Below are 13419 nucleotides of genomic sequence, written 5' to 3'. Positions count from 1 at the left end.
GTCTACTTATCGGCTTTTCGAACTATGTCCTCTGCTCATTGCCACTTCAGCTTCGCAACCAGTTGAGCTATGTCGGTTACTCTGGTTTTCTGGTTTGATCAAGTAGAAGAACTCCAAGCATAGCTCTCTCCATCGTCCGCTGAGTAGCTCTGAGCTTTCTTATATTATGTGGCATAGCTAGCGATCATGTCTCGGATCAATATAATTCTGTAATTAATTTCATTTGTTTTTGTTTTTCGAGGGCATTCGTACGATCTCAGTGCTTTGTTCTACTTACATATTTTGGCCATTCGTTACGGTATGCCAAGAAGTGAAACCATCTTGAGTAAATATAAGTTTTTATTGCATTTTTGTGGTTTTAGGTACTTACTCGTAATTTGAAATGCTATTGTGGAACACATATTAACATCTTTTTGAAATGCAATTTGGCCAATAATTAAAATAATGGAATATTACGCAAGTAGATGAACTCTGAAAACTGCGGGTTGTTAAAATCTTACCTAACATTTAAACAATTTCATATTTAGCTTCATGACATAAGTTCATATTACATCGTTTTGTTTGATCTGGATATTTGTTCCTGATACCCAAATAAGTACAGGGGAGAATTAATTCAGAACCAGTTATTATACAATATTGAAGGTTATGCGCAATGTTTGTTTAGTTCAATACTTATGAAAGTAGGCTCGTTACGTATAGGTGTGACATAACTTCATAAGGCGACTAAAAAGTTGAACTTTTACTCACGGTTACTGTTGCTCATCTGAGAGGATCTAGAAACCCACCGTATTACTAACCATCATTATCGGTTTCCATTCTCAGCACTGAGGATTCAGACTGGAAGTTAAAATCACGCGTCTTTTAAAGTTGGCACAGTACTTGTATAAGACGCATCCGTAAAATTTGTTAGCACAGAAGAGCGTAACCTAACGCTGACTAAAACCTACAAAATACAGACCCTATTGTTTGACGTGAAGATTTTACGCACAAGAACAACAGAGATTCCTGGTAACTCGCTCATGATTCGCGCCCACAAAACATGGCGCGTAAGCAACAACCAATAGCAGATAATAGCAGCCTACTTTGAATAAATGATCGGAAAAAAATTAGAAGTGTGTTTCCTTCAGTATTCTTTTGAAACCATGTTCGTTACACGTTTGTGTGATACAAGAGTAGAGAGTAATTTGGTGCAGCCTTATATTTGAAGGGCGGTGTTGTGTTACCAGTTGCCTACCAGTTTGGCACTTGTCGGGCGACAGCTCTGTCATGTGGAACGATCTTCGAAAGGAGTGATATACAATATGTGGAAGGTACACTTCATATAGATTTCAGCGTCTATTATACTCTTTGGTTTCGTAATACTATAACGGCGGGTGCAAACGAGCAACTTTTGTCTCCGTCAGGTCAAGATTCCACTCGCAAGTTTTCTTGCAGAAGTCGCTCTCATATCATGCAAGTTTTAGGATAAAAAACTTGCAAAAGTTAATTTGCTGCGAGTGCCTATACAGCTGATGTCTGCAAGAAATTGCGTAAATTAAGTAGTTGCAGAAGTCATTTGATTTGGCAGTTTGGTACGTCCTTATTTTACCTCCTTAGGGGTTGAATTTTCAAAAATCCTTTCGTCATAATAGATATCTGCGAGCCCGATCCATCCAGTAGTTTGAGCTGAGCGTTTATAGATCAGTCAGTCAGTAAGTCAGTCAGTCAGCTTTTCTTTTTATATACTAATATACTATAGCAGTTGCGCACGCGCATTTATATATAAAAACACGTGAATAATATAGTAAAATAAATCAAATCAGTCAAATATTATACGGTTTCTTGAGCAATTAAGATGATTGCTTGTTGCTACGAGACGAGAGCGGGAATTTATTCTTTATCTCTTCGGATGCACGTAAAAACTCCGTGAAAACTATCAGACGTTGAGTTACCTATTGCATTGCAGTGCGGATTTTTGTACTGTACCTATAGATTTCAATGATTCAGTATATATACTTATTTAATTTTCTTACCCAATTTATATGAAATATTAAAAACTGTGCTTTAAACACTAAGTATTTAAAAATATAGTCAGGTGCCTAGATAGATTTTCTCACTATCTTAAATATTTTTACGCTTTTCTTCGATGCTTTCGTTAATGTTGTTTATATTTATCTATAATTTTACTTTCACTGAGATTTTCTTGATCATCCTGCAATCTGCATATTTGTTTTGTAATTCTTATACAATAAGTATTACAGTCGCTTTTATTTTTTAAACAAAAACAGTTACTTAAGTAGGAGTTAATTTTTTTGTTACTGGTGATAGGTAGGTATTTTTAATGCTAGTTACGAAATACGATCTTCTCAATCGAAATGCATAGCAGACGTCAATAAATTACCATTTTTTTTTAAATATACCTGTACTATAATGTTTGTGCAATAGTCATTATGGTAGATTGAGAGTTTGGCAGCTCCACTCGTCGAACTTTAATGGCAATTAGGTATTTATGATGTAACGACGAGATTCTTGCTAACACCCAACCTGCATCACGTCTTGCTTAATTATCTTGTCAAAAGGCAACTCTACCTCTACCTAGGGACTTCGTCTGTGTTGGTGTTAGCTGGCGGGCGTGCTCTGCCTTTTTGGAGTGTTTTTTTTTTGTTAAAACTGACTGGAAAGCGCTCTAAGGGGGTGCCGTGCGTGTGTCGGCGAGCGCCGGCACAGACGGGGTCCATACTTGTATAGTTTCCCTAACTTGTTACAAATAACTACAAACTTGACATTGGCTTATCTTTGTAAAGCCAGACGAGAGAGAAAAAAAAAGGACCTCTACTTATGCCTTAACACTTTTAGCTCTTAACAGATCATTAATGATGATTGAGGCATTCTAGAAGGAGAGCCGGTGGAAAATTTTGTGAGAAGTAGGTATCAACTTGAATTGAAAGCTACCTAACAAGGTTCATTAACCTGAACGGAAAAATTGATTGGCCAGCCAACTCGTATTAAATTCATACTATACTAACGAAAGTTATGTAAACCCCATACAAGGCTACTTTTTTTTTTTTTTCTTATCTCGTCTGGCTTTACACTGATTAGCCAATGTCAAGTTTGTAGTTATTTACAAGTTAGGAAAACTATATGTATAAGTATGGACTTCGTCTGTGCCGGCGCCCGCCGACATACACGCGGCACCCCTTTAGAGCGCTTCCCAGTCAGTTCCACCAGCAATAAACACCAGCAGAACACAAAAACCAGCCACTTTTAACAAAAAAACACTCCAAAAAGTCACAACACGCGCGCCAGTAAACGCTACCACAGACGAAGTCCTACAAGGCTACTATAAATTCAAATTCAAATTCAAAATATTTTTATTCAATTAGACTTTTACAAGTTCTTTTGATTAGATAATCTTTTGGATTTATTTTTATACGATACTATAATCACATCCTAATTTTAGATCTTTTATTTTTGTTTCAAAAGCTAAGGCTAGGCTAGAATAAGCTAAGCTTTACAACATAATTTTTTTTTCAACCTACTTATTAGCAATTTCCACTGATTCCACTGATTTATAAATAATTTTTTTTTAAATATAATTTGTATTTTCTTTAAAATCGACAACGTGGTTCTTTTTATTTGTACTTTAGTGACTCCTAAAACCAAATTACACCAGGTAAAAACGTTATCATTCGAAATAATATTTCAATAATAAAATGTAGGCAAATGCGTACTGGACTATGAAAAAAATTTGGAAAAAACACCTAGACTATCCTCTTAAGTACCTAAGTAGTTACACCGAATTTCAATTTCTCCTGAAAGATTCCCACCGACTCTCAGCCCATTTTATTGCTCACGGGCAAGCGCGCAAATAATCCGAATTAACATTGTATTATCCGTTACTTAAGCGGCGCGGTATACGACTGTAGTTTTCTGTTTTCTAGACAGCACGCATTATCTTCTCCGACTTGGCACGCGACGCGCGGCCCGCGGTCTTCATTCGCGCCAATCGCGGAGTCGCGAAAATCCCGCGTTCTTTTTTTTATTTTTCATCTGTATTTAAAAAAAAATTAACTGTCAATAACTAGGCGGGAAGTGCAGTGTTGTGATTTTTTTTTTAATTTCGTGAGTGTGCGTATTTAATGCCCAAGATGCCATCACCGCCATCGCCTAATCATTATTATACCACTTTACATGCCATGATTTTTACATGATATATTTTATCAGTAGAAAACGCCGTTGTAGAGTCGCAAAAAGAGTTCTCACAATTAAAAATCCCTTTAATTTACGCATAGGTTCTATTTAAAGTCGAACAAGATTTGCATAACTTTGGCGCTCGTTGCTTATTTGAAAAAATTATTGTCAGGTCAATTTTTCAATTGCCTAGGTACTACTAAAGAATAAAAACTTATTGATAATTTTCCTTTTAGAAATCAGTAAAATGACGAAATTATTGAGTTAAAATTTATTTATTGAGATAAATATACAGAACCTTGACCAAGTATCAAAGTATTGAACAAAATGCTTTCCAGTTATTCGCCCTAAAATTACAGTTTCCCTAAAGTATACATGTTTTGGAATCTATGCCCAATTTTACTTACGGAATTCATATAATATATCTTTTAGTCCGGAATGGATAGACTACATCACTGAGTAGGACCCTATAGGGGGGCTATTAGGGTAGATAAACGGAAAAAGCTGAAAAAACTGTCACTATTCAAAAAATAAAAGCAAAAATATGTTTTTTTTTAAATTTCGTGAACTAGCAAGGCACCGGCTAATTCCCATGGTGCCATGGCATCATATTATGAGTTTACATTATATTTGAGCAGGTGTTATCGTGATAAGGTGTTTTGAAGGCTGACGTAATTCTATGGCTTGCCCATTAACTTATTAACGGGTGATTGTGTCTGCATATTATACCTAATTGGGTATATAAAGCGTGACTAAGTTCTAATTATATTTTATTTATCATACATTCATCGTGCATCGATGGAAAATTTATAGTAGGCAAAGATAATGTAGATATATAGTAAAAGAAATCCATAAGTATGTAGTAAAAGAATTTTCAGACTCGGATCATTAGTTCGGGAGATTACTCCCTGCATCCAAACTTACAAACTCTACCTCTTTATAAGGTTAGTGTAGATTGGTGTACAGTAAAAAAGCTGTGAGAGCCTAGTGGTTAGAAGTCCGGCTCCTAATCGGAAGTCGGGGGTTCGATCCCGGGCACTCTAACTTTTCAGTTATGTGCGTTTTAAGCAATTAAATATCACTTGCTTTAACGGTGAAGGAAAACATCGTGAGGAAACCTGGATGTCTGAGAGTTCTCTATGCTCTCAAAGGTGTGTGAAGTCTGCCAATCCACATTGGGCCAGCACAGCAGACTATGGCCTAAATCCTTCTTACTCTGAGAAGAGACCCGTACTCAGTAGTGGGCCGGCAATGGGTTGATCATGATGAAAGAATGTTTTTTTTATTTTTATTTTTAACAAGAAGGGGTATTGCTTTTAACTAAGTACATATTTTTTGCCCAAACTGCTGAATCGATTTGGATGACAAGCATACGGATAGCTTTCACACTAGCAATATAAGTTAGAGTTTAAATCTACTCGGACGAAGTCACAGGTGATAGCTTGTTAAGATAAGATTACTTACATAAGTTTATCTGACTTCCCTTCTCCATATAAAATCCACTAACATGCGTTTTATGCAACACAGTTCGATTAAAATATAATCAATTTTTATGGTAAAAACATCGATGTATAAAAAGCATTATGTAGAACCGATTTAGAATATACACTTAAGTTTTATAACTTAAACTGTTTATATTTTCATATTTTCTATGAACAAAAACTTCCTTCGTCACTTACCATCAGCTATGAATCAAACCCAGCAAGTCCATTTACTCTAATATTATGGAGAGAGATAATCGAATGGAAAAATGGCATCAATACCTAAGTGGCTACAATTGGATCATCTCAACCCATTGCCCAAGCCCACTATACTCACCACTATTATAAAGTAAAGTAAAGTAAAATATTCTTTATTGTACACCAACAAGACAGTAATCTATACTAATAAATAAAATTGGAGTGTCTGTCTGTAATTTCGAAATAACTACCTCATATTAAGCTCATATGGTTATTTGAACGATACCATAACTGAATCACACGTTTTTAAAATTTTTGTCTGTCTGTCTGTCTGTCTGTCTGTCTGTCTGTCTGTCTGTCTGTCTGTCTGTCTGTCTGTTTGAAAAGGCTAATCTTTGGAACGGCTGAACCGATTTTGACGGGACTTTCACATGCAAGTAGAGGATTGACCAGGGCGTAAAATAGGCTACTTTTTTAACCGACTTTTAAAAAGGGAGTTGTGTTTTTCTACCTATGTACACCGAAATCTCCGAGATTTCTGAACCGATTTGCGTCATTTCTTTTTTAATCGATAGAGGAACTTTGCGACATTGTTTCATAAAAAATTTGAAGTCCAACTCCTCAATCCTGATGCTGCAGGGGATCTGACCAATCCACGCGGGCGAAGCTGCGGGCATCAGCTAGTATATAAATAACATTATAGATTTATGTACAAAAGGCGGCCTTATCGCTGAAATATAATTTTTTTATTTTTTCTTTTTAAGAGAATATTAGCTATGTTAATCATGAAAAATACTCCCCTTTCCCCTCCAATTAAGCGTAAAGCTTGTGCCAGGAGTGGGCACGACAATAGTGCAACGGGTGGGGTTTGAACCGCCGACCTGTCAGAAGTCAGTCCGCTCCTCAACCGTTGAGCTATCGAAGCTCTGTTCATTACAACCACCGGTCTTCATTCAGAAGAGTTTAAGCCACAGTCCAGTTTAGCAGAATTCACACACCTTTGATAACATTTAGGCTTGCCGGTTTTCTCACGATAGTTTCCCTTTAATGAGGTGATATTATTTGACTGGAAAAGTTAAATGTTCGTGGCAGGGATGTTCGTGGAACTTAGACCACCCGAACAGAAAGACAAGACAGTCGCCGCTTAAACTTACAATTTCCTAATAAAAGTGGTTTTTATTGCATTTTCTAATATTTTTATAGTTTTTTTTTTTAAATTCTTTATTTGAACCAAAGACTAGTTTTACATTTTATTACTTGACATCCTGAAACTCTCTTGAGTTTATGTGGATGTTTAACATTCCTGTTAATATCTACGATACTGAACTTACTAACTATAGTTATATAAATCAAAACTGAATTTGTAATATTTTCTTAAAATCTTTTACTTTTGCGTAAGCGAGTTATTGATAAAAATGTCTGCCCTATCACCTCTCTTTGTTCGATGATTGATTATGACCTGTTGGCCACTCCATATCGATGTAATTTTCCAGTGCATAGCAGTGTAGAGGCCAAGTTCTGAATATAAGGGTTGTTTTCTATAGTATATATTTATTACTATATATTATTCTATAAAAATTGTATAATTAAATTCCTTATGTATTATTATGATTAATGTCGGCCATCTTTACACGTACCTATAGGTATACTTATTACGATTGTAATTTGTTCAAGAAATATCACCTAAAGTTACTGAAATTGAGTATTTAAATTAAGTAGGTAATTGTTAAATTATAATTCATAAATTGTAAAGTAGCCACCTTTGTGATACGAAGTACGAACCAATTATTATTATCTTATGCGCAAAAGTAAACAAACTCAGTGATAACCCTGCCAAACCAAGTTAACATAAGAAATATATAATTTAATTTAGGCAAGTACAAAGATATGGTACAATATAATCCATATAATTACATTAGGAACTTCATATAATATTATAATTTGGTATAATATTATAATTATGAATTAACCTATGAACGGTCTAAGTGTACTTTAAATATTCGGTGTCAATTTACTCAAGGGTGCGTAAATATCGCGCCAAACAGGTACAAAATAGGTACAAACTAATATCACTTTTTAAAATTTGAATATCGCTTTGCCTTTGAATTTTATAATATCTGTATCTAATATCGACTATATCAATATGTAACTATATCTGTATAGTGCGCGACAGATTGAGATGGCAACCGGGGTGGAAAACCCCGCACACCAGGACTTCGTCTGTGGTGGCGTTCGCTGGCGCGCGTGTTGTGACTTTTTGGAGTGTTTTTTTTTTTTGTTAGAAGTGGCCGGTTTTAGTGTTCTGCTGGTGTTTATTGGTGGTGGAACTGACTGGGAAGCGCTCTAAAGGGGCGCCGCGTGTATGTCAGCGGGCGCCGGCACAGACGCAGTCCATATTTATACATATAGTTTCCCTAACTTGTAAATAACTTAACACTTGACATTGGCTAGTCAGTGTAAAGCCAGACGAGAGAAGAAAAAAAAAACCCCGCACACCCGCCAGCTCATACCCCGATTCCCATCTCAGCCTGTTGCGTAACTATAGTACCTACTATAGTTAGTTTTATACCCGCAAAAGGCCAATGGCCGCCTTGGGACGTCTCACTCATCATTAGCACCAACTTATCAACTACCTGTCAAGACTCCAACATTGAATAAAAACATATTAATTTTTCGAAAATATTTTCCATGGAAAAATTGAACTATAATATCTATCGTCGAGCCTGGAATTGTGTAAACCACAAATCCTGAGGTGCCTACAATTTGAAAGGATTTTCAGACACCCAAACGAAACCAGATACTGAAATATTTTTCAACTCATTTACCTCATGTTATTACCTACTTACATGATGACGTGAGCTATACCTAATCTTTACTGATAACAGTATATTTACTTAAAAGCCTCGCTGATTTCATACAACCTTGCCGGTGTTTAACTGGCCTCCACAGTCCAGTATCGATCTGTAGGGGAGAGTGTGGATGAAAGAGCCAGTTTTGAATAGTGTAAAAAAAAACACACTTTTACTATATTATTTTCAAATGAAACTAGGTTTTCTTATAATCACTTTAATTGGCAATGTTATAAAATAAAAATAAAGAGGATAACAACGCTGATAATCTCTTATATAAATAGTTTAAAAAAAAAAGGAAATCGGCTCTTTCATAGCAGCAGGTCAATGAAAGAGCCACCATGTGTTATGAAAGAGCCGATACCTACTTTTGAGGTACTAAACGGTTTTTTATCAATTAAAATTATGTTAAGTATTTAAAATCAGATTAATACTAAGCTTACTTTAGTATTTCTATGAAAATCACAATTTTTAAACTGTCTCAGTAATAATTAAACATTGTCTTAATCAACAATTAAAACTTTTGAACTTTGTCTTAGTCAAAAATTAAATAATTAATAAAAATTTGTCTAAAAACATAAAATAGAGCCCTTTCTCGTATTCTTACTCTATAACTTAAAAAATAAAAACAATATAAAAACAATTTAAAATTAAAAACATTTTTGGCAGAAGAAATTAATCACCCCTTCGAGGCCACACGATAACGCTAACGCTGTTCTATTTATGGACTGATTTCCAGCAAGCACTTCTTTTACAGCCTCTTCTATTGCAGCAGTTGTGGGCCTTACCCGTTTTTTAGCTGTTGACGCTTGCGAAGACATATCTTTTTATTCTGAAACATATATCATATAATAATGAAATAACTAAAATAAAAAATTTTGGACACCCCCGACCTCTATAAATATGACTGGTAGAGAATGCCATTAGGCATTAAGTCCGCCTTTTGTTTTTTTTTGTATTTTGTGCAATAAAGATTAAATAAATAAATTATAGCTAAGAACAATCTCTATCACATCAGTTATCAAACAAAAAAAAGAACCATCAGAATTAGTCCATTGGTTTAGGATCTACGTGGCCATAGACACACACACACACACACACAGAGACAGACACACAGACACACACGTCAAACTTATAACACCCCTCTTTTTTCGTCGGGGGTTAATTAAAACTAAACGATGTATTGAATGAGCCAGTTTTCGTGTCATGAAAGAGGCGGCTCTTTCAAAGCATAAATAACTGGCTCTTTCAAAACACGACGCTTTTAAAAATATAACTTCAAAAAAAAGGCACTATACCAGAACGCTGATCTGATATTATTTATGCAAAACAAGGGCAAATATATAGACGCCAATACTGTATATCAGTTTTGTCAACTTATGCAATACCCTTTTTGAAAAAAAAGATGAAAGAAACACAAAGAAACTTACTTTTTGGCTTCCGAATTTTCGTAACAGTCCTGTGAGGCCATTTGCTGTCGTAGAACTGTCAAATGTTTGTGGGTAACAGCTATCCAGTGTTGCCATTTAAGGAGTAAAATTAAACTTTGGTAGAATATCGATAAGTAATGGAAAATCACATCGGCTCTTTCAAAGCCTGGCTCTTTCATGCACACTCTCCCCTACTTATTTTTATCTATAAACAGAAAAAATATTAAAATACTTGAATATTTAGGTATGTATAATGATCATGATCAACCCACTGCCAGCTCACTATAAAGCATGGGGTCTCTTTTCAGAGTAAGTGTAATATTTCCATAATATATTGAAAGTGCGAAAGTATGCTTGTCCATTTGTTAGCTTTTACGGTCCCATCCATTAATCGGATTTTGACATACAAAGATATAGTTTGCACCCTGAAGACGGTCATAAGGTACTTTTCGATCCCGGAAAATCAAAGATTTCCCATGAAGTTTTTAAAAAACCTAAGTCCACCTGGACGAAATCAGGTGGAATAGTGTTTAATATTATCATAAAATATCTAGTGTTAAATCCACGAAGCCTCATTTTAACAGAATACCATTTCTCGAATTTGTATAATTTTCGTCTACTCGGCGCCACAGACAAATTACAGAAATCGTGCCCCTTGATACAATCTATACTAATAAATAAAATTGGAGTGTCTGTCTGTAATTTCGAAATTAATACCTCATATTAAGCTCATATGGTTATTTGAACGATACCATAACTGAATCACACGTTTTTAAAATTTTTGTCTGTCTGTCTGTCTGTCTGTTTGAAAAGGCTAATCTTTGGAACGGCTGAACCGATTTTGACGGGATTTTCACAGACAAGTAGAGGATTGGCCAGGGAGTAACATAGGCTACTTTTTAACCGACTTTCAAAAAGGGAGTTGCGTTTTTCTACCTATGTACACCGAAATCTCCGAGATTTCTGAACTGATTTGCGTAATTTTTTTTTAAATCGATAGAGGAACTTCGTGACATTGGTTCGTAAAAAAATTGAATTCCAACTCCTCAATCCTGATGCTGCAGGGGATCACACCATCAATACTGATGGGATTTAGAAACTGTCGGTTATAAATTCGGGACGGCCTATTACGGATAGGCTACTTTTGTCCTGGGAAATCAAAAGTTCCTACGGGATTTCAGACCCTAAATTCACGCGGGTGAAGCTGCGGGCATCAGCTAGTTTTGCAATAAAGTAAAACACGGTAACTACGCGTGTGTCGATTTCAATGACATATTTAGCATTTTATGTGTTCAAGAAGCAAAAATTCTTTTCTTGAATTTTCACGTGATGAAAGCGAATAAACTTTATCAACAGTTCTATCTTACTCGATCATCACAGAAGGTAAAACTTAAATCTATGCACAGAAAACCACGCGTTCTGCAGGGGAAATCCTATAGGTAGCTATACCACAGTACAAACGCTATACTGACGTCAACATTTTATATTTAAACGATGCGGTTAAGGAAATCACGAGTTAAGTAAAAGGTTGACTATTAACTTGTATGTTCAGTTTTTAAAGTTCCTGATTGCGTAAATGCTTACTCAATAAAGACCTCCTTATCATTATATAGGTATTCATCTAAATAATGCCCGCGACTTCATACGCGTGGTAACCATTTAGCGAAAAGTATAATAGAGGTCACATTAATTCTGGACATTTTTTTGATCTTTTATTTTTCTCTGGACAGTCATATTGTAATTTAGGGCCACAGTCCACAGTCTACCACGGTGAGGTGCGGCACTTCTTATTTGAGAGGAGACCATAGACAAAACTTTCTTGTATCTATGGAGGAGACCCATCTTCGTTGCTCAGTAGTGGCAGAGTGAACTGTGGTAGTGGTTAAGCTGTGATAACCTAGTGGTTAGGAGGTCCGCCTTCTAATCAGAGGTCGGCGGTTCGATCCCGAGCACGCACCTCTAACTTTTCGGAGTTATGACGTGCGTTTTAAGTTATTAATTTCTATCACTTGCTTTGACGGTGAAGAAAAAATTCGTGTGGAAACCTGCATGCCTGAGATCTACATAATGTTCTCAAAAGTCTGTGAAGTCTGCCAAATCTAGTCAGTAATCAAGTAGTAGAATATGGCCAAAACCATTCTCACTCTGACAGCAGTCCCGTGCTCCGTAGTGAGCCGGGAATGGGTTGATCATATCGGAGTGAACCGGATTTAAATTCGGTGGTAAATTTCAATGCATTTTCTTCATTTTCTGGTATGCGCTATCGGTGATAATGTAATGTCCATGTAATGTATTAACTAGTAGACGCGAAATACGTGTGGGTGAAAAAAAAACCGATGAAACCTTGGACTCTGTACTCGACGCTGAACTGACAGGTTTTTATATATATCCTCATTCTCATTAAAGCTAAAAGCGCGAAAATCTTAAAGATTTATTACTTATCTTTATCTTTAGCAAAAAATAAGATACTAATATCTTTTGAATCTTCGTATAATGTGTTTAAATTATATGGATTTTCATACTGGAGATATCATTATCTACTTATTTTTCTATTAAAACACCAACACTATAATATTCTGTCTATACTGAGTGTTCCGTAGGCAAGTAGGTGGTATGTTATTATTTCAGAAAATTGAGAGTTTTTACTTAGGAAGTGCGCGTTAAAAAAGCGTTGATGTGTGAACAGATGCTTGGGAATGCATTTGTTCTATTGAACGCTTTTTTAACGGACGTTAAGAAAGTTCTCGTGCGAATGAGGCCTTAATGCCTATCTATGTTTTAAAAAATCTGGTTGTTCGTGAAAATTTAAGAATTTAATAAAAGACACAACTGCCATGTTTTGCTTAGTGCCATTTTCTTTTCAATGTACGAAACATTTCAGTGAATTTTCTAGCAGGTAAGGACTACGGACCAATAAATAAGCTATCAAAATGTCTCAACTAAAAAATACTCTAAACCTACTTGCTTAATTTGCGTAAAATAAAATTAATATGATTTCCTAAAGGTACTTAAAACTGTTGAAATTACAAAATAATTAAATGTAGTTCATAGCTGTTGTAATTGTTATAATAAATATAGTTATAGCATAATATCGTGCCTTATGAAACTAGAAATAATCGTAATCATGAAAGAATAATTTATCAAAAGTCGATGACCTAATAAGGATATACGTAGTACAAAAAAATTATATATACAATATTAAGATGTATTTGTAACATTATTTTGCGAGACGATTCTCTTGCTCTTGATAAGTATGTTTATCTATTAGATAAGGAAAATGAAAACAATATT

General features: G+C 35.3%; 1 protein-coding gene across 8 annotated transcripts in view; it reads left to right on the top strand.

Annotated features, from left to right (window-relative positions):
* Nucleotides 1-13419, top strand: part of LOC123874672 — a 132974-nt gene that overhangs the window by 88444 nt on the left and 31111 nt on the right. For 2 of the 8 annotated variants that reach the window (XM_045920188.1, XM_045920198.1), the window contains exon 1: nt 3926-4101. The exons of 4 other annotated variants lie outside the window; for them this stretch is intronic. The gene's annotated coding sequence lies outside the window, so the exon portion shown is untranslated. Of the gene's footprint in view, nt 1-3925; nt 4108-13419 lie in introns of those variants that run through there. 2 more of the 8 variants (XM_045920187.1, XM_045920190.1) reach the window with 1 other exon arrangement.

Source organism: Maniola jurtina, chromosome 2 (genome assembly GCF_905333055.1).
Source record: "Maniola jurtina chromosome 2, ilManJurt1.1, whole genome shotgun sequence".
Taxonomy (NCBI): Eukaryota; Metazoa; Arthropoda; class Insecta; order Lepidoptera; family Nymphalidae; genus Maniola; species Maniola jurtina.
Note: the sequence above shows the minus strand (reverse complement) of the source record. Positions and strands in the feature narration are given on the sequence as shown.